General features: G+C 36.9%; 2 long non-coding RNA genes, 1 other non-coding gene and 1 pseudogene across 4 annotated transcripts in view; 1 reads left to right on the plus strand and 3 right to left on the minus strand.

The window, feature by feature from the left end:
* LOC146480844 (uncharacterized) overlaps positions 1–23445 on the minus strand; it is a 73798-nt pseudogene that overhangs the window by 35240 nt on the left and 15113 nt on the right. Inside the window, exons 2-10 of the transcript XR_014864621.1 lie at positions 12112–12207; positions 9976–10173; positions 4735–4833; positions 3766–3846; positions 3022–3120; positions 2183–2281; positions 1912–2013; positions 1338–1436; positions 656–754 (exon numbers count right to left, since the gene is read on the minus strand). The product of XR_014864621.1 is annotated as an uncharacterized LOC146480844 (transcript). The remainder of the gene's footprint in view (positions 1–655; positions 755–1337; positions 1437–1911; positions 2014–2182; positions 2282–3021; positions 3121–3765; positions 3847–4734; positions 4834–9975; positions 10174–12111; positions 12208–23445) is intronic.
* Positions 5125–5197, minus strand: Trnaa-agc (transfer RNA alanine (anticodon AGC)). The gene has a single exon. It is a non-coding gene; the product is annotated as a tRNA-Ala (tRNA).
* LOC146480846 (uncharacterized) lies at positions 5962–9967 on the minus strand. The gene is made up of 3 exons (XR_014864646.1): positions 9747–9967; positions 8384–8742; positions 5962–6257 (listed from the first exon to the last, which is right to left on the minus strand). It is a non-coding gene; the product is annotated as an uncharacterized LOC146480846 (long non-coding RNA).
* On the plus strand, positions 20339–21990 carry LOC146480847 (uncharacterized). Its single transcript, XR_014864584.1, has 2 exons — positions 20339–20572; positions 21239–21990. It is a non-coding gene; the product is annotated as an uncharacterized LOC146480847 (long non-coding RNA).

Raw genomic sequence — 23445 nt, forward strand, 5'->3', positions numbered from 1 at the left:
GTAAAATCTACTCTATCCATCAAACGGTAAAATCGACTCTATCCATCAAACCGATAACATAGTAGCTACTCGCGCATGCGCAGTAGCTACAAAAAGGACCAAGTTGTACTTTGTACAAATTTAGATTTGGGTTTACTTAAGCTTAGCAGTTTGAGGAATCAAAGCTAAACACATGAGCTTCACAGAGGGCAGGGTAGAACAGAGATGTACAACAGTGGCTTGGTTTAATTTTTATGGCTAACTCACTCAGTATTCCATCAAAGCAGTTATCAGTGCACTGTATCATATTTCTTCGATATATGAAATGAAAAGTGAACAATTTAATTAAAATACGAATAAAATTACGTCTGCCAATTCAAGACAAAGTCAATGATACCAAAAGCTTGAGCCAAGTCCGAATCCAACAGTAATTGAAGTAGATTTAGGTAAAACTTCAGAAGATGAGAACTTAAACAAAACAAAACATTTGAGTGACCGGGTGCAGAAAGGGACTGTGTCAATTTTTTTGGTATGATTATGTGATTTCTTTATCATGGCAAGCTGATCATGTGTTCTTATTGAAGAAGTGTTCTGATCAAGTGTTCTTATTAATGAAAATTCACTTGTTTCTGCTGATTGAGTGTTCTTATGTTTACAGTTGTTCATGTGTTCTTACTGTAGCCACAGCATTGACTGGTGCCTTGCTGTCGATTAGCAGGCCAGATGTGCTGGTATGATTTCCTTGGCAGGACATGTGCAGAGGTGTAAGCCCATGCTGGAAAAAAAAAAGAGCAACAAAGTTCAATTTTCAAGACAAATAAAAATTAATCATTCAATTAATCCTTTTAGTTAAAGATTGAGAAGAAAATTCTCCTAACTCATGGTGATTAACTCCTTTAAACCCTCAAGCCCCTTAACCCTTCAAGCCCAGCGTGTAACAGTGATCAGCATCAAATTTCTCCTTGTAATATCATTGCTTATTTAACCCCTGAGGGCATGAGAATTAAGGATATGATCACCCAAGATGAATTTTCTTCATATTTTAATAACTTCTCCTCAGTACTTTTTTCAGAAAAGTATGGGGACAAGATAGGAGAATTTGTTCTTTGATATTAGGGGTCAAGGAGTTAATAGACAATCAACAACTTAATTTCCCTTGGTGATATCACCACAAGAGTAAGCAGAAATGCTATGAGAATTAAGGCAATGGTCACAAAGATATGTCGTGTAAATTGTATACGACACAGCTGTCTGTTTAACAATGTATTCTCTACTGCAAGGTTATGAGAAATTATAATTTTTTTTTATGTTTTATGTTGCTTATTACTGGGAATGGAAGAGTAGATGGACAAAGCTACCCTGGTTCCTGCTGTTATAGAAGCTTTCTTATTAACAAGATATTCCACCACAGCATCATGTCCATCTCTTGCCGCACAGTGAAGGGGTGTCAAGCCATCCTGTGGAACGAGAAATACATTCAACAAAAGTTCATCTTCTTGTGGGTAAGTTTCTTACTTAGAAATGCATTTGACAAAAGTTCATGTTCTTGTGGGTAAGTTTCCTACCCAAGCACCAACAATATTTTTTGGAACCTTCGACAAGAAAGTCTTCTGCTTCAATTAAAACAGTTTAACTGAGGCTTTTATTCATCTGACAATGTATATAGTTTAGGTGAGGCTTTTATTCATCTGACACTAACTATACACCAGAAACTAAACAGAGATGTATTGCTCCTTCCAGACTTTCCAGTAAAATTAAATTTAAATATCCTGATGAAAAACTTAACAGTTTGCTTGTTAGCTATCAAAAGCAAAACTATCAGTTGTATTAAATAATTTTTACTATAAATGGTTGTAGGTGATGCAGCAACAAAACTACCACTACTGTGAAGTTTTGCAGTGATAAATCACGCCAATGAATAACAAAACAAACCTTGTTGGGTATATCAACCTTGGAGCCCTTCTCTACCAACAGAGTCACAATATTAAGGTTGCCATACTTAGATGCAACATGAAGTGGTGCAATCACATAATTCTGTGGAAAAAAGAAGGAATCCTGTTTTAACGACACAAAATGACATTACTGGTGACCACTTATCCAACTTTAAAAATGAATAAGTAGAACCTTAAGACAAGCAAAGTATTAGCCAGACATTCCCTATTATTCTGGCAAGGCAAATAAACTTTTAAACTTTGATACGTACCTTGGTCTTGTAGTCAATAGTGGCTCCATGCTGAATCAGCACTCCAGCGACATTGAGATTACCATACTTTGCAGCAATGTGAAGTGGAGTAAAGCCATTCTACAAACAAACAGAAATGTTTTACTTGATCTTAAGGTGTTATTTTGTATCGGCAGTGCCTGTATCAGATAAAAATGTTGCATTTAGGTGAACTGCACATTTGGAGACAAGATCAGAACTAAACTTATGGACAGTGCCTACTTTTGCTGCTGTGCATACAAGTACATTCTATGCATCTTGGGATGATCCACGAAACTCTGATTTCTTAAGGACAGTGACTAATACATGGAATTTAAAGGTAATTTTGTGTGGTTCATGGCAATGTGGGAAAAGAAGATCTGAGTATTGGTAAATATAAGCCCTTCTTTAGATCTGCTTTTCTTGCATGGTCATAAGCTGTAAAAAATAGCTTTGTATTAGGAGCTACATCCTTAAATTGGGACCCAGAATATGATTCCTCTGAAGGGAAAAGCATCAACAAGGAAGAACATTTCTTTTTATTGCTTCACCAATTAACCTTTTGTGGTTACTCTGGCCTAATAATAAAGTTTAAAAAAAAAAAAATGATACAATTTTTATATCAGTTTTTTGTAAAACTTTACATCCCTAATTTAATGCAACAATTTTTCCTCCAGATGGCCTGCAACTCTGAGAAACTGTAATGAGGCATGGAACACACTCAAGGAAGTAGAGTAGAACTCTTGAGAGTTATTAAAAATAAATTGCTCATAAAACGGTTGAAAATGGCAAACTACTAGTTGGAAAAGGACTTTCAGAATTATAAAGACAAATGATCTTACCGGCGCTTCAACATCAGGTTTGCGGTCTTTCTGAAGTAACAGCTTGGCTGCCTTGGCAAAGTCCTTTCTGGCTGCAGTGTGGAGAGAACGATAGCCTTTCTGTAAAAAAGAAAAGCAAAATTACTTCAGATGGCTGACACTTTGACAAAATTCAAAGGGGTAGAGATAAATGCTGTCCCCCACCCCCCTCTCCGCTAAAAAAAATCAACTGAAGGAGGAAAGATGACCCATATTTTAAATGTTTGGTAGGCAAGGGGCAACTAAAATCAATAAAAAAAATTCATCTTGCCACTTGATAAGAAATAATTATGAAGTGTTATGGGGTTTTTTGTTGAAAATGATGAAAATAATAAGACCTTCAACTAGCTACAAAAGAATTCTAGAACAACGAGAGGAAAGAAATCAACTCAATTCTTGAAAGGAACAACTAGTGATCTGTTCTAGCACATTTCGGAAACAAAAATGCAAGAACTTCAAACATATTAGCCTAACATTTTTCAAGTTTCAATCCATTCCGGTCTACTCTGTCTCTGGCCAGAGGCACTAATCGACAGTTTTATTCCACTCAGGTATAATTTATAACAAAACTCAACAATAATCATTGTTTCTTTTTTCTGTTGATGGACAAACATTTTTGGGTTTTGAAATAACATCAAATTCATGTGATACTTCCCCTTTAATGTACATTTATAATATTTACAACTTGATTAGCAGTAAATTATAAGAAACAAATATTAACGTTACCCTAGAATCATGGTGTAAAAGAGCAGCAACAACTTTTTCATGTCCTTGTTGAACTGCCACATCAATTGGAGTAAAACCATCCTGCAAATGTAACAAGAAAGACATCTTCAGTTGCTGTGGACTTGTGCAGATCAGCAACACAGTCAGATGATATTTTCACCATGTAATATCAACATCACAAATTATTTGGCACATCCGCATAAGCAAATGTTTAGTTGAATGGTTAACGAAGACTCTACTACAGTGGAATCCATTAATAAAACCACCAATGCACAAGCAAATGTTTTACTTTGTTACAAGTAGACATATATTTTTCTTAAGGACTTGTGAATAATGTATTGACTAACTGACTGACTGACTGACTGACTGACTGACTAACTGACTGACTGACTGACTGATTGACTGACTGACTGAATGACTGACTGAATGACTGACTGACTGACTGACTGACTGACTGACTGAATGACTGACTGACTGACTGACTGACTGAATGACTGAATGACTGACTGACTGACTGACTGACCGACTGACTGAAGGTGACTGACTGACTGACTGACTGACTGACTGAATGACTGACTGACTGACTGAATGACTGACTGACTGACTGACTGACGGATGAGGGGGGTTAGTTTCTAAAGAAAATATGGTGCTGCTTTGGTAGAGGAGTAGAAACAAGTGTTTGATTTTATCAAGTAATTTGACTGCCATAAAGAGATTCAAATGCTGACATTTTGAGCATTAGCTCTTCGCCAGAGTAAATCCTGACTGACTGACTGAAGGTTGATGGATGGATGGTTTGATTGACTGACTGACTGACTGACTGATTGATTGATTGATTGATTGATTGATTGATTGATTGATTGATTGATTGATTGATTGATTGATTGATTGAATGTATTAATGAGGTTGTTTTATGACAATTTTCATTTATCTAAACTAACACTAGTACTAATAGCAACACACACTAACCTCAGTAGTACACTGTTGGTTGGCTCCTTTGCTAAGAAGTGTTCTTACAACATCAACATGTCCCTCCTGGGCAGCCATATACAGTGGAGTAAAACCATTCTATAGCACAAAGTAACAAGTATCATTAATAGGGAGTTAAATAGGCTACTGCGGCAATGGCAACAAGAACGTCACAAAACAACAGGATTTAAATGAGAAAAGCAATGGCCTGGCACAAACGATATAAATCTTGTTGCATTTCTTTTCATACTCGGCAAAACAACAACATGAAATAAATGTAAATATATGAAAAATATATTTTGAACTGCGGATGAACGATCAAATGGAAGAAAGATCCTCGCAGTTACTACGCAAAATAAGCAGTTGCGAAAAAAAAGCCTGAAAAAATTTAGACTTGAATGGGATTCAAACCCATGACCTCTGCGATGCTGGTGCAGTGCTCTACCAACTGAGCTATCAAGCCAACTGGGAGCTGGTCATATTGTGAGTTCTTAATATACCCGTGAAGGATGAATAAACATGAAATGCCAACCAAAACCAAATTTAAGATTTTGTGGAGAATGTGAGGTTACGGCGATGAATTTTTCATTCTTTGTCCCAGCTTGAATGCTGTTCCCACCTGTTCTGTTCCAGGATAGGTCAGCCACATTGGACAAGTTGAACAAATTGGAAAGGCTCAGTGAATAACTGATGTTTAGTGCATTTTAGATCATTTTTTTTTGTTTTAGCTCAGATTCACCAGATTTTTGCATTTGACCTCCAATTCCTTCAGGAACCATTGTTCTGACATTTTACCGCTGTTTTCCGCCTCGTTTTGTGATAAAGACGAAAATTGTCTTGCCCACGATCATAGGTTTTTATAAAACAGGTTGATTCTACAGCCATTTCAAAGCAACTGTGACATAATAATAGTTACTTATAATTTATATTATTAAAAACTGGATCATTGTATGATGTAATTCGAGCGATTTGATTGGCTTAGCGGCCATGGTATATGAGCCATTATACCATACCCGAGAAATAGAGACCATTAAGTTGTCTTCTAATTGTTCTTGCAAAGCGAAATCTGCCAAATCTAGCAATATTTCTTGATTGTTTTTAATAAAACAATTATTCCACTCACACTTGTTGGATATGAGATGATAGATAGCCAACTCAGTGCTAAAATTGCGCCTCGTTGGCTATCTATCATCTCATATCTAACGCACGCTCGTGGAATACAGTCGAACCTGTATATAACGGCCACCCTTGGGACTTGAGTAACTGGCTGCTTAATACAGGTGACCGCTTAATACAGGATCACTAAAAATACTCACTGGGCGTGGTCTAATGTCAATTTTAATGGCGTATCATACAAAAACACTTCATGCAAGGAAACAATAGGACAATCAACACTCTTTCAAGTGATCAATACTTTAAACAAAGTTCAGTGCCAACTTGTAACTTAACGGTATAAATATACGTAACATTGTGTAAAAGTACTATGCAATAAATTGTCCTCTACTCTCCTACGGTATACAGTGCTTGTTCTGTCGCACTTTGTAATAATCATCGCACTTTGTAATACCTGTCGCACTTTGTAATAAAACTGTCACACTTTGTAATACCTGTCGCACTTTGTAATAACACTTGTCACACTTTGTAATAAAATAGCTGTCGCACTTTGTAATAACAAGTTGTCGCACTTTGTAATAAATGAAGCTGTCACCCTTTGTAATAACAAGTAGTCGCACTTTGTAATAAGCTTTTAAATTACTTTTGAATACGACGATGTTTGGTGGAAAATAAGTGAATTAACTTATCACCTACGGTACAAATACGTTCTTCTTTTATATTTTACTTTGCACACTAAACTGAGGGGATGAAAAAGGAAAAACTCCTTCTCCTCCACGATGCTCGCAACTGTTAATTGTCTAGATCTTGACTACGATGTATCGTGACTTTCTCATCATGAGTAAGGACTTTTAAAAATCGGTTTTGTTAAGCCGCTCCATTGACTCGGTACTAGTCTAATTTACCGTGCAAATGACCCTATTGTATGTTTAATTTGTAAATGATAGCTTAATTCAGGTGTTAAAAAAGGTATTTATCAACGGGTCTTAAGATCTTAAATAAAGATTCGAATTTTGAAATATAATGGCATCTCCTGCGGATGAAAATAAAAAAGGCTTGTCTCCGTGGGGTTTTAGAGAGGAAGAAACTGGAAAGCAACCTGTGATGATGCTCAGCTGGCTCAGGAAAGAAGGAGAGATTTGGTGTTCTCTTGCAAATCCCGGGCAAAACGTTTTTCTCTGCTCCCAACCAAGTGGTTAAAGACATGCTAGTCTAACTACTATGCATGACCCACACCTCAAAGTGACTTCATCGATCTAGGGCAGGAGGCATTTGTACATCTCACACAATGGTTTCGACTAATGCTCGAAGAGAAAGGCTGTCACATTGCATCCATTCCACCCCAGTGGATCCTTTTGAAGGTTCTGGTTAATACTCAGTTCAAGGGGTAAGCATACCCAGATCTGTGGACCACCCTTCTAACAAAGAAACCCGACAAAGATGATCTAGAAGATGGACTCCACTTGGTAGAAATCGTATTGGTTCTTCATATCTCCGCTGCTCAGCTTGGAAAGGGCATAATCAGCCCAAAACAGATTCAAGAATGATTCACATTCCTCCCTTGGTGGAGAAACCCTTGCAGATCTCATGGGAATTTCACTGAAGGGTTCATCAGTTCTGGATTTTGATCCAGAGGCAGCAGTGAGAAAATCAGTTTCTTCATCAAAAAGGCACGAGAACCATTCCTCCAAGCTTGAGGATATAATGGATCAGATATTCAGTATATAGATAGAATCTATCCAGTCTTTTCTTTCTTGGCCCACCCCTCACTGCAACTCCCATCTACTAATACCTCAGCACACACCAAGCGAAGAACGATACAACTATAAATTCGATTATTTACCGTGCTTGCATCTACTGCGCAGAGCGATCGGCCATTTATACTGTGTTGCGTGTATATTTCGAAGAACTGTGGTATTTGTCTTGTAATGGTGTCCAAGGTATCCCGACTTTTAGCCACGATTGTAGCACCTATTTAAAATCTTGTGACTACCCTCCCAAAAAAAAACCTCATATAGAACAAGTAGCGAGTCTCTTGAAGCCTCCGTCTCCCTTGCTTACCCTTGGACTCAACCTTCTCGCTCATCTTTTTATTTTTACCTGGAGTTATTTCCCCTCTGTTCAGTTATTACACTCCATCGTTGCTAAAAAAGCTATGTGATCTCCAAAATAACTGGGAGAAGCGTGGAGTAGAACGCGTTCGTCCCCTCAGTTCAGTATGCAGAGTAAAATATCAAGGAAGAACGTATTTGTGCCCTGGGGGATTAGTTAAGTCATATATTTTCTACCAAATATCCTATTCAAAGGAAATTTGAAAGCTTATTACAAAGTGCGACAACTTGTTATTACAAAGTGCGACAGCTTCATTTATTACAAAGTGCGACAACTTGTTATTACAAAGTGCGACAGCTATTTTATTACAAAGTGTGACAAGTGTTATTACAAAGTGCGACAGGTATTACAAAGTGTGACAGTTTTATTACAAAGTGCGACAGGTATTACAAAGTGCGATGATTATTACAAAGTGCGACAGAACAGTGCTCTATTTCTATGACTTACAGTTCACAACAAAATATCTCATTCTGTCATTTCAAAGTTGTTACGCTCAATGTTCAATGTCACATGGCTGAAGAACAAGTTAATTAAAGAGGAATTTCTTGCTAAAGAGTGAAGCATATTCAAAACAAACTTTTTTTGAGCGTTCGTGATATATGGTACTGTACTTCAGCACATTGTGGACATCTGAAAAGCGTTAACTATATTTAACGGCCGAGTATCAGCTTACCAGTAGCTTTGTACATGTTATTTCTTTATAGTGATGCTGGATCGCATTTTAAACACAATAAAATACCGCGTAAAATGACATATGGCTTAGTTTCCATTCAAGGGTGGCCGCTTAAGGTGTTCCTGGAGGCTAATTTGCACATTTTCAACACATATCTACATGCATAAAATCTGTTGAAAAAATCACTTAAACTTCATCAAATTTTCGCATATAACACGTTATTGCATGTAGTTTTTTCAAAAAATATTTTTATTCCGAAAGAATGAAAGGAATTCCTGAAATTTGATCTGTTTATGGGCGTGGTCAAAACCTTGCCATTTGGCATATCTCTATAAAACTGAAAGAGAATGTCCTGCATTTCAAAAAGCGTTAGCGCACGATGGATCGATCTAGCGGGCGGTGAAGCCGCATAATTTTACCGTCACTTTTCGTGCGTGATATGAGGAGGAAAAGTACGACTGCTCGCAGTCTAATTCGCCGTTTGTTGGATTACGCGGCGCAACGCGACCCGGACCCGTTCGGCGTTCCAGCAAACCTGAAAAAAAATATATATATCGGAATAGTGCGTGCTTTTAGGTAGTTGGCTAAGTGGTGAAATAAGAAATAGCGTTTATTCGTAAAATTATCGCGCCAAGAAGCGAATTGCGATATTACGACAAACAATATCAATCACGTAATAGACTGCTGAGATGTTCAAATTACCGGTTTTGAAGAAATTTCTCGCATCAATAGCATCCATGCTTTCATTTCGAATATTGTCACCACTGACTTGATCGCAAAAGATGATGTCTTAAGCGAAAACAAATTTTATTTCACCCATCTAGAGATCCAGAACAGTCTCATCTTTCACGTAAAAGAGAGCACTATTGACAGATCTGTCAACATCATACTCTTTGGGGAATTGTACACGAAGACGACGCAAGGATTTTCGCAGTAGGCAGTCCGTGTTTTCCCCGCGAAAGACCCCGTAGAAACCAAACTTCCCTTGCTTATTACTCGCAAACGCTTCAGTCCTGATCTCTGAAATTTGGCGTACATGTCCCATTTTAAGTTATCTTGCATATGTTAAAAAAAGGTCATGATCCGAAACATTCGATTTAGCCTCCAGGAATACCTTAATACAGGTAAAAATAACAAAGAAAGACAAACATAGGACTGCTACAGGGTGGCCGCGGCCGCTTAATAGAGGTGGCCGCCTAATACAGGTAACAAATACAGCGTTTGTATGAGCAAACAATCGGGACTTTAAAAACTGGCCGCTTAATAGAGGGTGGCCGCTTAATACAGGGCCGTTATATACAGGTTCGACTGTAATTGTTAATTAGTTCTTGAATATCACATACTTGAGCTTTGGAGTTAACAGATGCTCCAGATTCTAACAGTACTTCCACAGCAGGTTTCTGTCCAGCCAATGAAGCAATGTGCAGAGCTGTGTTTCCTTTCTTGGTGGTAAAGTTCACTCCTGCTCCACGTTTGAGAAGCTCTTGTAAAACTTCTACATGGCCCTCTTTAGACGATAAATGAAGTGCATTCAGGCCATTCTAAAACATACATTGACAAAATTATAAGAAGTGGAGTTTGTTAGAGATCTGACATAAACTCAAGGAAATGTAAAATCTACATCAAAGGCTCCCGTGAGCCAACTCATAAATGCAGAAGTGAATAGTGGTAACCGTAAAATTGAAAACTGAAAATTCTTTGGGGCCTTTGGAGTGGTTGGCTTTTAAAGGCGAAGATAAAAAGATTTTGTCTTTGACATGTACGACGGTTTGAACCAGGACCCTCACCAAACCTTCAGATTCAAAGACCACACACATTAATGATTGTATTTTTTAGTTGTTTAGGGTGTCTAAATAGCAGCCAAATGACTTTCGGACTGCCAAAGAAGAATACACAAGAATATCTTCAGACGTTTCCCCATCGTATTTTCTGTTTCCATTTTACGTGAAATCCCTGTTGACTTGGACGACAATCTCAATCTGCTCAGCATTCAACAGTGTGCAATTCTCACTGAATTCTTGTGAACCAAAATATAAACATACGAAGACTATATACATCGGCAAGTGTTCTTTAGTCTATTTCTTTTAAAGTGCACCTAACCCCCAAATTTTTTTCGCTTAATTAAATCTTTGCACCTGTTCAAAATGCATTGACCCGTTTTACGCCTTTTTTCAACCAAATCTTGACTTTTTTTTGGCTGTAAAAGTCACCAAATCTAGCCATCATCTGTCCCATGACCGAGCTAGTAAGGGGCATGGGTCTATTCCTTGCATTGCGTCACAAACTGCTTTGCATGCATTTCCACAAAGACTTAAATAAAGTGCAAATCAGTTTGTGACACCAAGTAAGGAATAGACCCATGCCCCTTACTAGCTCAATCGTGGGACAGATGATGGCTAGATTTCGTAACTTTTACAGCCTAAAAAAAGTCAAGATTTGGTTGAAAAAGGCGCCAAATAGCGCAATATGTTTCGAACAGGTGCAAAGATTCATTTAAGAGAAAAAAAAATTGGGGGGTTAGGTGCACTTTAATTTTGAACTCCAAAAACGTGAATTTTTATAATTGAAGGAGGAGAGAACCAAAAGTGGGCAGTGAGAGTATGCCACATTTGAAAGTTTACCATCAATGACCGAGTGACATTTCCCCACATTATATATAATAACTTGTTCACTGTGCATGCATGAAAGTTTACAACAGATCAACCAACCGAGTAACATCTACTCCACATTACGATAACTCGTTCATTGTGCATGGATGCATTCATGAGTTAAAAATTGGACTTTTTACAAAGAAACATATGGGATACAGGCAATGGTAGCTTGCCAGACATAGACGACACTTCTTTGTAAAAATTCAAACTTCTATATTTCCTTGTGCTTGAAGCAGCCCTCAACAAAACTTTGCTTTTTTACTAAATTCATCATGGTGAATCTATTCAATCATGAACTCAGCTTTTCCTTTTAATTAATTCTGTATTTAAAAAATTATTGTCATGCTAGCCCCCATACTGTGCTACTGCAAGGAGCTAATTGACGTGCATCTCTCCAAATCTCCAAAGGTGAATATATTCATGAACTCAGCTTTTCCTTTTAATTAATTCTGTGTTTAAAAAATTATTGTAATGCCATCCCCCATACTGTGGTTGCAAGGAGCTAATAATTATTGATGTGAATCTCTCCAAATCTACCACGGTTTTTAAATACCATTTAAGTTCCTGGTTCAAGTGAATTTTTTTAATTAAGTCCCCTTTCATATCTGGAACCTTGTGATAGGTATGAGTGACAATAGTGAATCATGATGATGATGATTAAGCAACCTGATCCCAGCTTCCGATAAGAGATGCGGAAAAGCAGGTGTTAACTTTTAATTAATTTGCAAAAAAAAAAAAAAACCCAGCACACAAAGCAAAACAAAATGGTCAAATTTCAAACTTCGATGCCCATGAAAGTCAACAACAAAACAAAGCCTTGTTACTCACAGCATTGCAGGTGTGAATATCTCCTTCTTCATTCAGGAAATTGCTAACCTTTTCAAGGTTCCCAGCTCTCGCAGCCCTCAAAAATGCAACATCAACCTGATAAAAAAAATGCACAACAGCTGTCAGGAAAATTGGTTGCAAAAAAATATCACTAGCTATCATCCTAACATTTTATGAAAAAAGAAGAGAAGATTTTTATCAGAGAAACGACAGAGGGGAAAAATATGTGTAATTTACACACCACAAGTTATCAACTTACACTGCCTTCATGTTGATGACAGCCTGTTTTAATCTCGTACTTATTACTCAAATTTTAATTTTCAATCACCACACAAGGTGGCTCAAAATTTGACTCTGAAGACAAAATTATGAAGTGTGGCAATTCAAATGAAAGCTACTGAATATTCCTTTACTGTGGTAATGTTGATTTCACTGCAGATAGTGAAGGTGATCATGGAATTGAATTCTAAAGTGTGACCATTCAAATGAAAGCTACTGAGCAGAACTTTCCTGTGGTGTTGTTTGTTATGCTGTACAAGGCGGTTCTAACTTTTAAGTCTGTGGATGTTATCCTAAGTTGTGCCTATTGAAATGAAAGCTACTGAGCAGAACTTTCCTGTGGTGTTGTTTGTTATGCTGTATAAGGTAGTTCTATCTTTTGATTCTGGGTAAAAACAAAAGTGTGACCATTCAAATAAAACCTACTGAGCAGTACTTTCCTGTGATGCTGTTTATTATGCTGTACAAGGTGGTTCTCCCTTTTAAGCCTGTGGATGAAATCCTAGAGTGTGCCTATTCAAATGAAAGCTACTGAGCAGCACTTTCCTGTTTGCTGTTTATTATGCTGTACAAGGTGGTTCAGTGACTTTTGAGTCTGTGTATGAAATCCTAAAGTGTGACCATTCAAATGAAAGCTACTGAGCAGTATTTCCTGTGGTGCTGTTCATTATGCTGTGCAAGGTGGTTCTAACTTTTGAGTCTGCGGACGAAATCCTAAAGTGTGACCATGAAAGCTACTGAGCAGTACTTTCCTGTGGTGCTGTTTATTATGCTGTACAAGGTGGTTCTTACTTTGTGGACAGGATCCTAAAGTGTGTCCATTAAAATAAAAGTTATTGAATGGTTCATGCACTTTCCTGTACATGTGGAAATGTTGATTATGCTATGTGATGCGGCTGAAGCGTCTGAGTCTGTGGATGAAATCATCACAAAGGAAGCTAATAGCAAATTATTTTGTTGTTTTCAGGTGGTCCTAACATATTTTAAAAACTAAACGTTTCCTTAATTTTAACTTTTCACACTTTTATGAGGAAAAGGATTTGGAGAAGTCTGTATTAATATTTGACTATAACGTCATGTAATTTGAACACATCCAACTCAATGTCACATTAAAACATGACAAATCTTATTTGACTGACCTCTCCCTTCATTCTTCATTAATCAATAACAGAAAAAGAATGTTGCTTTCTATTTTTGCAGAAATTCACCAAGAAATCACCAACAGAGTAAATATATACTATACAGAGCAGAGGAAAATGGGATGCAAAACACAAGAAGAAATCAACCTCAAAAACAATAATCTTAAATTAAATATCTTGTCAACAGCTAGCAAATAAATTTGACTCATATCATCCCTGATCAACAGAAATGTGAGCGTGTAAACAAAACTGTTAAATTCCAACTACACACATAATTTCTTGGGGTGTAAACTCTATGGGATACATACTGTCAGGAACATGACTGACTGATTTCAAGAAACGCAAAACTTAGGAAACATTAGGAAATTTTCAAATTGATTTTTTTGTTTCAAGACTTATTTTTCCCTTTAAGCTAAATACACATAGCAAGGATCGTAACAATGCAATCATTGCGTTCTGGTTTAATGTTATTTATTCCAGCACTCTTTGTTTCACATTTCAATTCTGAATTTGAAAAGAGTTTTCTAAGAATAACCTATCTTAGAAAATAATCACTTGCACGTTAAGAGCAAAGAAGCAGATTTAATATTTTCAACACGCATTAGCAAATTAATGCTAATGTCTTTGAGAGGTTTTTATACTGATCATGGACAAATAATGAAGAATAACTTTCTGCACACAAGCTGTTAAAGAGAAATATTCAACGAAGGAATGTTGAAAAAACAAACTCAAACGTATTAAGACTTTTCAACCAATGTTTGGACTCAAAACCTAGCGGCATCTCTTGCGGAGGGATGATTAAAATTTCCTCGAATGATAAATTGAGTAGTATCATAACAATGAAAATTAAAAAAAAATAAGCGACGTTTGTTTTAAAATTAGAGAAAACAGTCAGCTCTAGAAACAAGTAAACAAGTTGGACAGTGTAGATACCTAACCCACAACGACTAAATAATTTGCGTGACAAACTGCTAGCACAAGGAACGTTCGATGTTGATTTCAGACACGAAATTGATACCGCGGAGAAGAAACGTAAAAGACATGTATTTGAGGTGAATAAACGGCTTAAGAGGCGATTATTAAATTCATGGTTGGTGGTATTGTCTATCACCGATCAAAGTTTACTAGAATGAGTACCCAAGCGTATAAGCTAAACCCATTTTTAATCTCGATCAAGTGTTCGAAAGTATTCCAACAGCCTTGAATATGCCTTTTAGCCTTGCGCACAGTGGGAAAGCAAAAGCACATGGTTCAAGACCATTTCTCGCTTGAACACGATTGCATCGATTATCAAATGAAAGGTTTTTCTTGAAGCTTTCAAGTATCATAACTGGATCACGCAAGTTATTGCTCGGATTACTAGATAACCTTGCAGATAACAAACTACAGTTCTGTAGCATTCGTCTGCGACTTGCTAAGTGGATTTGTACATTGCAGCCGTGAAATTCCCCAGGTTGAGATTTTAGATTTGCTTACGAAAAAAGCGAGGGCTGTAATTAACCAAACAAAAGTTTCCGGCCGTTTGCGCAGTAAAAGGTGTGGTAGATTCACACCTAATCTTGCACGCCCCCACTTAATCATAGCAAGCTCCAGAGCGATTCGATGCTGTACTAATTATATGCGCATTTTCAAAGTCAAACACGACCAAAACGGTAACGAAATTCAAATTGCTTACAGGACGGAATTTTTTTAAAAGCATTGCTGACCTGAAGTTTGAAATGCAAGAGAATTTGTTGTTCACCAGTCACACACAAACGCACACAATCTTGCACAGCTCAATTGCAAATTGTTCGCATTTGTTGTCACAAATGCTCCCCTCACTGCTACAATCTTTATACACACACGACTTGTTCAAACAACAGACTAAATTATTGAATACGGAATGAAAAATTCAAACCACACAAGCCTGTGACCAAGAAATATGGTTTATATCACCCGAAAAGGAGAGAAGGAAAAGATCGAGACCAATGTGTTTTTACACGCGAGAAAAGACCAGAAAATACGAAGGAAGCTCCCGGCGGTCGAGTTCAATTTCGGAAAACGTGTGCGAAAACAGCGGTTGTTCTTAAAAGGGATTCGAAGACGATTTAATTTTAAATTTTGAAGCTTTTCCTTAAAGTGCTACTACGATCAAAACTTCATGTCACGTATGAAACAAAAATACGTTCTTTACAGCTTATCCGATGTGGTTGTACCTGTCTTGGTCACTGAAATGAAGTTTGGGCCCCGTAAATTGAAAATATTGAGCCTTGAAAACTGGTGTTTTCGAGTCCGCCATTATGAATTTATGTTCCAGTGAGCCCGCGGTATGAAAGTGATTGGAGTTGCGGTATTTTTATTCAAACCTATTGTGTTTTTGTCGTGACGTAATACTCTCATCTCGTACCCAGAGTCCTCTGGCTTTTGGGTCAGCGGGTGGACGCCAGTAGAGACTCTGGGATAATGGAAAAATTTAATTTTTTCGATTGGTTGTCTGCATGACAATGGAAGACCGACAGGAAGTCCGTTGGTCATTTGCGGAAGTTAACCAAACCGGAAACCCCCCACCAACTTCCTTGTTTTGGAGGGAGATTTGAAATCTCAAACTAGCTGTTTTGTAATTTTTATGTGTGTGTCACGGTTATTTTATGTTATTTTTTCCATACCAAAAATAAGAAGGACTCCAATTCAAAGACGGGTTTTGAATTATGTCAGTGGAACAATTTCTAGCCGACTAAACAGTAGCCGTTTTATCGTAGGAAGTTTGCCACTACTGTCATTCGACGGTAAAATGATACGGCCAAATGCGAGCAGTTTTAAAAACTGATTACTGTCGCTGTTGCAAAAAATTATTTTCGGAAAATATCATTATATCAGGAGAAAAAGCGGTAGGAGAACGAATTGGTGAAGCCGTTCGCAAGTATGGAAACATTAAACGTATTAGAGAGGACATTGGTGTTGTCAATGTACTAAATATTTCGAACATGTTATTTACTAGTGAAGGTTATCATGCATGGTAAAATAGAGAAGTTCTTCAACATCTATAAGCCTTACAAGTCGTGGATAAAAATTTGGAGATGACTGATCTGGTGTGGAGTGGAGTCCATCTCTGGTTGCCGTTTCGATTAATTCCCTTTCGGTTTTGCCACAAGGGAAACGCTGAAGACATTTCTACGATGATCAAACACCGTACACGAGAGCAAAGGTTTCACTTTTGTCAGTCACGGCCCATGGCCAGCTTGCCAAAGAAAAATAATTCAGAAAAAAATTGCCCCTTTGAGGCGGAGGTAATGGTGTGTTAAACATTTTTCTTAAATTTTGAGAGATTTTGTTTTGAGAATTTTAACAGATTTTGTTCTAACTGTTCCATATTCCATAAGAACAATTAGTGATATGTCCTAAAAAGTGTAAAGGGCGTGGTGTTAAGTTACCTTCAGATGAAAGTTTAATCCGAAAATGTAATAGTACATACAGATTTAAAGATTATTTTTACAGGATAGGGGCAGTTGAGAATAAAGACTTGTTGTTTGTTACTTACTACCATCTTCTCTGCAAGAAAGTCAACATACTGTGACAGTGAAGAGCCACCCAACTTGACAAGTCAAAAAACAGGTGTAGATAATACTGAAGCCTGAAGCTAGACTTCGAAATGCAGAAGTACCTTAAAATCTTTGCATTTATTTACTTCCCACATGTACACAGACAAACAATGAAAAGAAAAAACCTCAAGTAGTGGAGTGGAGGCTCAATAAAAGAAATCAATATGAGGCTTATGAATAATAAGCCTCCTCAATCTTAAAATATACAAAAGTTATAACATAATATATTGCTTGGAGTTTTTATATAACTCAACAAATAATGTACACTGAGTTTAAAATAAAGATGGCAAAAATTTGAAGGTAATGATAGTTTAACTGTACTCTGTTAATGTGCTGTACATTAATATATGTAAGTAAAAATAATCTACCCTTTTTAAAATATTATTTTCCCTTCATCTGAAAAAACATGCAGATACTCCATTGACGAAGTATGAGACAAGAAAACTGTGGGTTCCCTTGCAGACAAATATTCCTGTTGAGAGGCCAAAGCAATTATGCTGTTGCAAAGTGTGAAATCATGTCTAAAGTACCATTTGTTACTTAAAAAAATAGATGAGGGGTGGTGTGACTTTCTGTGCTATATGTTATAAGGAAGAACACCAAGTCTTCCCTTGAAGGGTTCAATTGGGACGCTATTATTGAGATACAGGAGAAGGCCCCTGCTCGATTTCATTCTACTGCAAGTGTACCTGTTGTACATAAACATGGAAGCCAAGTACCCTAAGTTTGTGTGGCATATGACCTGTAGATAATGCTTGCACAGCCTTGTGCAGAATTAAGTGACCACTTTCATCATAATTATATCCTTATCAAACACTCCTCTTGTAATTGGCAAATTTACTAACATAATTATTTTGGCAGTGGATGGATTTTACTGAATAATTTGGTGAAAACAACCCCTTCTATCATTTCTTGATGTAATATTCATTCATGTAATTATTATTGCTAGTAAATATTAGCAAGAAATTTGTGGTAGCCAGCAGGTTTTAGCATATATAATTATACTTCTTGGTGAATCATATCGTTACTTGTTATTTTGCACTGATAATCAAACAAAAGAAAAAACTTTCAGACACTACAATACTAGCTTGCAAAAAAAACTACATTCAATATTTACTAAAGAATGACAAGTCTATAAAATATATATGTTGAACATTCCAAGGATTCCAATGGGTCCTTTACTCCCTTCCCCTTCCCCGTTGGGGGTAACTAATAAAATTATGTGTAACCATTATCTCATCAAGTATATAGAATTTTTAAGTATAATTTGTTAACAAAACTGTTAATTATAGAGTGATTATAGATGAAACATAAAGTTTTACAGTCAACGCTTATTAGACCCCCCCCCCCCCCCACCAAAAAAAAAATTAATAAATTACTATTCAATATATTTTATGGGTTAAAGAAACATCACTTAGCCTTATTGTTTATTCTGTTAACAAGCTTAAAAGAAATTTGAAACATCTTTAGATACAGTTTTGTAACTGATGGTATGACAAATTTATATGATTTTGAATTATTATTTTGAATGTCTATTTCCATTGTTCTAGACCTTTGATCAAATTATGCAGCTCACTAGGCTTGGTCCAGTCCCACAAGCATTATGCAATATGCTGGATGACTTAGATTGTGGCCTAATAGACAATCAGAGCGCAGGAAAGGCTTGAACTAAGAGTCACGTTTGACAATTTTCAGTTTTAGTTCTTAGCTAACATAATTATAATTTGTCAAGGGACCACAAATTCCCACAAGCGCTGTATAATTTACACAGTTCAGCAAAGGTCTCACAACACTGTGCCAATCATTCAGGATATTGGGGAGTTTGACAATGGTAATTATCTGTCGTCAAAGCAAGAGCTGCAAGATCAGAGAAGAGGTTATATTAAACTATTCAGCTGCAGAGTGTTGGTTGAGTATAATACTTCCCTTGCCTGAAGTCAGTTAAATGTGTTATACCTAATCACATCACCATCGAGCCGACTCAAAAGAAATGGCAAATCATTCAGAAATTATCAATTTACCAGTAATGTGCCCTTATTAATCAGAATACATTAGGTAATGTGTGTCAGTATCTGAGCTATCTGACTCAGCTCTTAGTTAAAGTGTACACTCCACGACCAGATGAAGTCAGGCCCCACCAAAATTTATGTCAATTTAATATAAACATAATTTCCCCAATCTATTGACCCCTTCTCTGTGCTTCCTACACTGCACCCAAATTTATGAGAGAACTCACATAAGATAGTTTTAAATTATTTTACCTTGATTACATGTATACAAGAACAGACTAAGGAGATTATATGCATGGTATAGAAATTGACTGACTAAATGAAGTACCACAGTGAGGCAGTATCAACAGTGTCTCAACAATCACATTATAACCAATTTACTGATGAGAGGTGGCATGATTACCACGCTCCATACAGTTCTCATATATAATTATTACTCTGTGGTTAGGCAGAATAGCTAACTAATTAAACCTCAACACAACTCACTATCCTTATTTTCAGAGCCTGTTGGCACAATTATCCAATCTCTGTTATACTACTTCATTTTATTTCTAGATATATTATTAGTATACCTGGGAGCAACTCTACAGCACTAGAAGCATGCAATATGTGAGCACTCTCTATCAGTTTTGCCAAAAGCTAGGCAAAAGGAATGTTTATTCAGAAAAAAAAATTCACAGCTGCTCTTGAATTCATGGCATGTATTAAATATGCTGATGTTGAAATTGTACTTAAGCTTGCATTCGAACACATATGACATTCTTAAATTCACTTTAAGAAAAGCGTGCACACAATTCATTTGGAAATAAACTGTTAAGGGAAAGGGAGAAGGTAATTTGAAAATAAATTTAATTCACAGTCAGCTGCTCAGTTCTGTGAGAGAAGAAGTGATGGTTCCTTTTTATTTGTAAGTATAAACAGTATGAGTAATAAAGAAATATGTTACTTGTCTGTTGTAGCAACGTCGAATTAAGTCCACCTTTCGCTCGCTCTTACATGAAAAAAAATCCAGTTGCTTTGATCCGCTCTTACGGGAAAAAATCCAGTTCCTTTTGATCGCGTGTAGAATCAATTTTGGCTTTCTCGAACACTTTCAAGGCCCGATAAAACCTTCAGGCCCAATAACAGTAACGTGGCTGCCATTTTGGGGCATTTGACTTCCGCTTTAATCTTAAGCATGCGCACAAAGACCGGAATCCCACGTTTTCTGGGATAAAAAATTCCATTATCCCAGAGCAGGAGGGAGTGATAAACTCGTGAGCGCGGCTGATTCGAGGTCTCGGGCCATCGTGACGTCACGGCAAAGCGAGCGTGTAAATGCGAAGAATTCTCGAAAATGGCGGCGGGGTCGCTGACTGTGTCACTACTTAAAGCTTATTTTTCTTGATTATATAAGCTTGAAAATGGCTTGTCATTTGGTTAAGGAGACTTAAAATCTTGTTCTGTTGCTGGAGAGGTGAGTGAATATTCATTGTTATTTTAAAATCCTGCGGAAAGGCTTTTCGAAGCGTTTCGGCTTGTCCCCCTGTGTGAAAAATTGTGCCAGAAAGATTTGTTTGTTCGCCCGTAGAAATTGGGTTTTTTTCGACATAGATAGTATCAGTCAACTTGACACTCGACTCCAGAGTAGCTTATAATTCTAGCAAAATATCCAGTGTGTTAATAATGTCGAAGAATAAACGATCAAAATGATCAGTGGAATTCGTCGAGTCAGTTTGCAGTTAAGTTTGAATTAATCAGTGCGGTGCTAAAAGATTTCCTTTACTTCTACATTTACGTACCCAAGTAAAGACCCCAGTTAAAAGACACTTTTATCTCTTTGAAGAAACTGTGTCCTCTAATTGTTCGCTTTTGCGCTTCAAGTAACCAGTGTTTTGGTTCATGCTCTTTTTTGTTGTAGTACTGTAGCTGTTGAGTTAGTTAAGAATACTTTTTCATTTTCCAGGAGTTGAGACCTAAGTTTCTTCACATAATTTAAGCTGTTTTATTAATAGTTACCCCTTAAAAACTAAATTCTTGACCACTGAACACTTACTGCCAACCACTGTCTAGCAAGTAAAAGTAACTTTTAAAACAACAGTAAATACAGTTGTAATCTTGTTTCTATTTTCTTTCCTAGTAGTATTGATTCAAGTGAAGAGAAAAGCAATGATAACCAAGTCTCCTGTTGCACTCACAGGGAGTACATGAAACTTTTCTGAGGCACTAACATCATCTTTGTGGCATGTGTACAGCAGAGGAGAGTCTACTGGCAGGCACTGCTTCTTGACACATTTTTTTACCAGCCTCTGTATCGTCATCCAGTATATCAACTATGGTCACAAGGAATGCTCAAATTATGTTATGTCAATAATGTCACGAACGTCTTGCTGCTTGGGCATTTTTAAAAGTTAGGACTGGTGCAGGTGCAAGGTAGCTACATCAAAAAGGGAGTGGGCCATGCAATATTTAGCCAGACAGAGGGGGTGGGTCATGATATTTATAATTAAATGGTTACTTTAGAAATAAAAATGGACAAAAGCTCACTGTGTCTGTTTTACATTATTAATACCTGTCAAGAGCAGATCCTACCCCACCCCCCCCCCTCTTGAGGGAAGGGGCCTAGTATCAAACAAGAACACAATTTCCAGTAAAATGTTGTAAGCTGAATCGTAGAGTGCTATTATTTATAAAAATTAAAATATTGTGTTATGAAGACCATATTCCTTCATTAGTCATAGCACTTGTTGTTGTTCACCCAGGCCCCTCCCTCTCAATATCTGTTGTGAAAAATTTAGTCTGTTCAGTAAAATTTGCATGTTACAGTACATATCAAAAGCACTTATAATAATAAACATAAACAACTATGAAAATAATGAAATACTTTTGACTGTATCCTATAGACAAGTGCCTTTTGCTGGCAGAACTTTTCTGTCCTTAACAACACTTTCTGACCTTTCAGTATATGATTTTTCTTTATCTTGTTTAGTTTGATGAGTTTTTTTCCATTTCCTTCTCAGTGCTTGTTTTCTTTACAGTTAATGAGTTGGGATTTTAATTATTTGTAAGTGCATTAACAATGTTCATACAGAAAGTGTAAAAATTCTGAATGTGTTCAAAGCATGGCCAGGTACAAGGACAATGTGAAGATTTGTAAGGAGCTTTATAACCAGTGTACACGAGAAATGTTTGATGGTTGTTTAGTTCCAACCACCAGTGATGAATTGGTTTATCAGAATACCAGCCTTGACATCATTACTATTTGGCACAGGTAGTCTCTTCAGTTGATTGACCAGCCTATGTTTCTTTCTATTGATTTCGTTGCTGTGTTTATTTCTATTTTATTTATTTATTTATTATTTTTTGTAGAGCAGTCTGAAATGCTCAGTATTGAGTGACAGACCTACTCGGTAAATAAATAAAGATAACATTGCAGAATTGCCTGGGGAATACCAAATGAACATCATTAAATCACTTATGAACGATGCACATAGTGTATTGATGAGGAGATGCATTTTTTGACAAAAGCATGTAGAAAGAATTAAATCCAAGGTTAGGACAGTGCTGGAACATTTCTTAGTGTATCCATATCTGTCTTCAATGAGCTTATTGTAGTCAAACAAATCAGTAAGCTGCTACAAAAAGATCAATAATAAGTGGATGAATTATGCGGACGCCCGAGGAAACAACCATTTCCGACTTTCCTCGCTATTTTATCGCAATATTTCTATCAAACCGTGCCCGTATGCCAACGGTTCCTGGAAAATATGAACTTCATCTCTTTCTCAATGTTAGTTCGAAAAGCCCTTTGTAAGAAATGTTTTTGGTCTTTCAAAGAATTCGCGTTTCAATCCGATCATGTTGACTTGAACGAAGACACATACTGCGGCTAGTTCTGTTTATATGAAAGCTAACATTACAAAATAAATTGGTTAGATCACTTACCAGGCTACAATATTGATCCTGAATGTCGGCTCCGAATCTTCGAATAATTTTTACTTCCTTCTGTTAAGTCGATAGTTTCCATAAATTGTTAATTGTTTGTATGTTTTTTTTAGAGGGAAGCTCGAAGCTCGCGTGAAATTCCGCGTCAGTTCATTTTGCTCGCCGATTATTGATATACCATTTTTTGGCATTTTTATGTGGTTTAAACCACAATCATACAATTATCTACTTAAGATATGAATTAGGCCAGTAGTATTCGACTTAATGGTCCTAACCGGTTTACGGCGGGAGCTTTTTTTTCGCATTAGTTGATGTTTTTCTCGTTAGTTTTAGCGGCAGTCACGCAATTAACCTCCAAAGAACGGTGTTTAAAGCCACTGATCATTTTTCTAAAATTGTTACATG

Source organism: Pavona decussata, unplaced genomic scaffold (assembly GCF_977016875.1).
Source record: "Pavona decussata unplaced genomic scaffold, jaPavDecu1.1 SCAFFOLD_52, whole genome shotgun sequence".
NCBI classification, from domain to species: domain Eukaryota; kingdom Metazoa; phylum Cnidaria; class Anthozoa; order Scleractinia; family Agariciidae; genus Pavona; species Pavona decussata.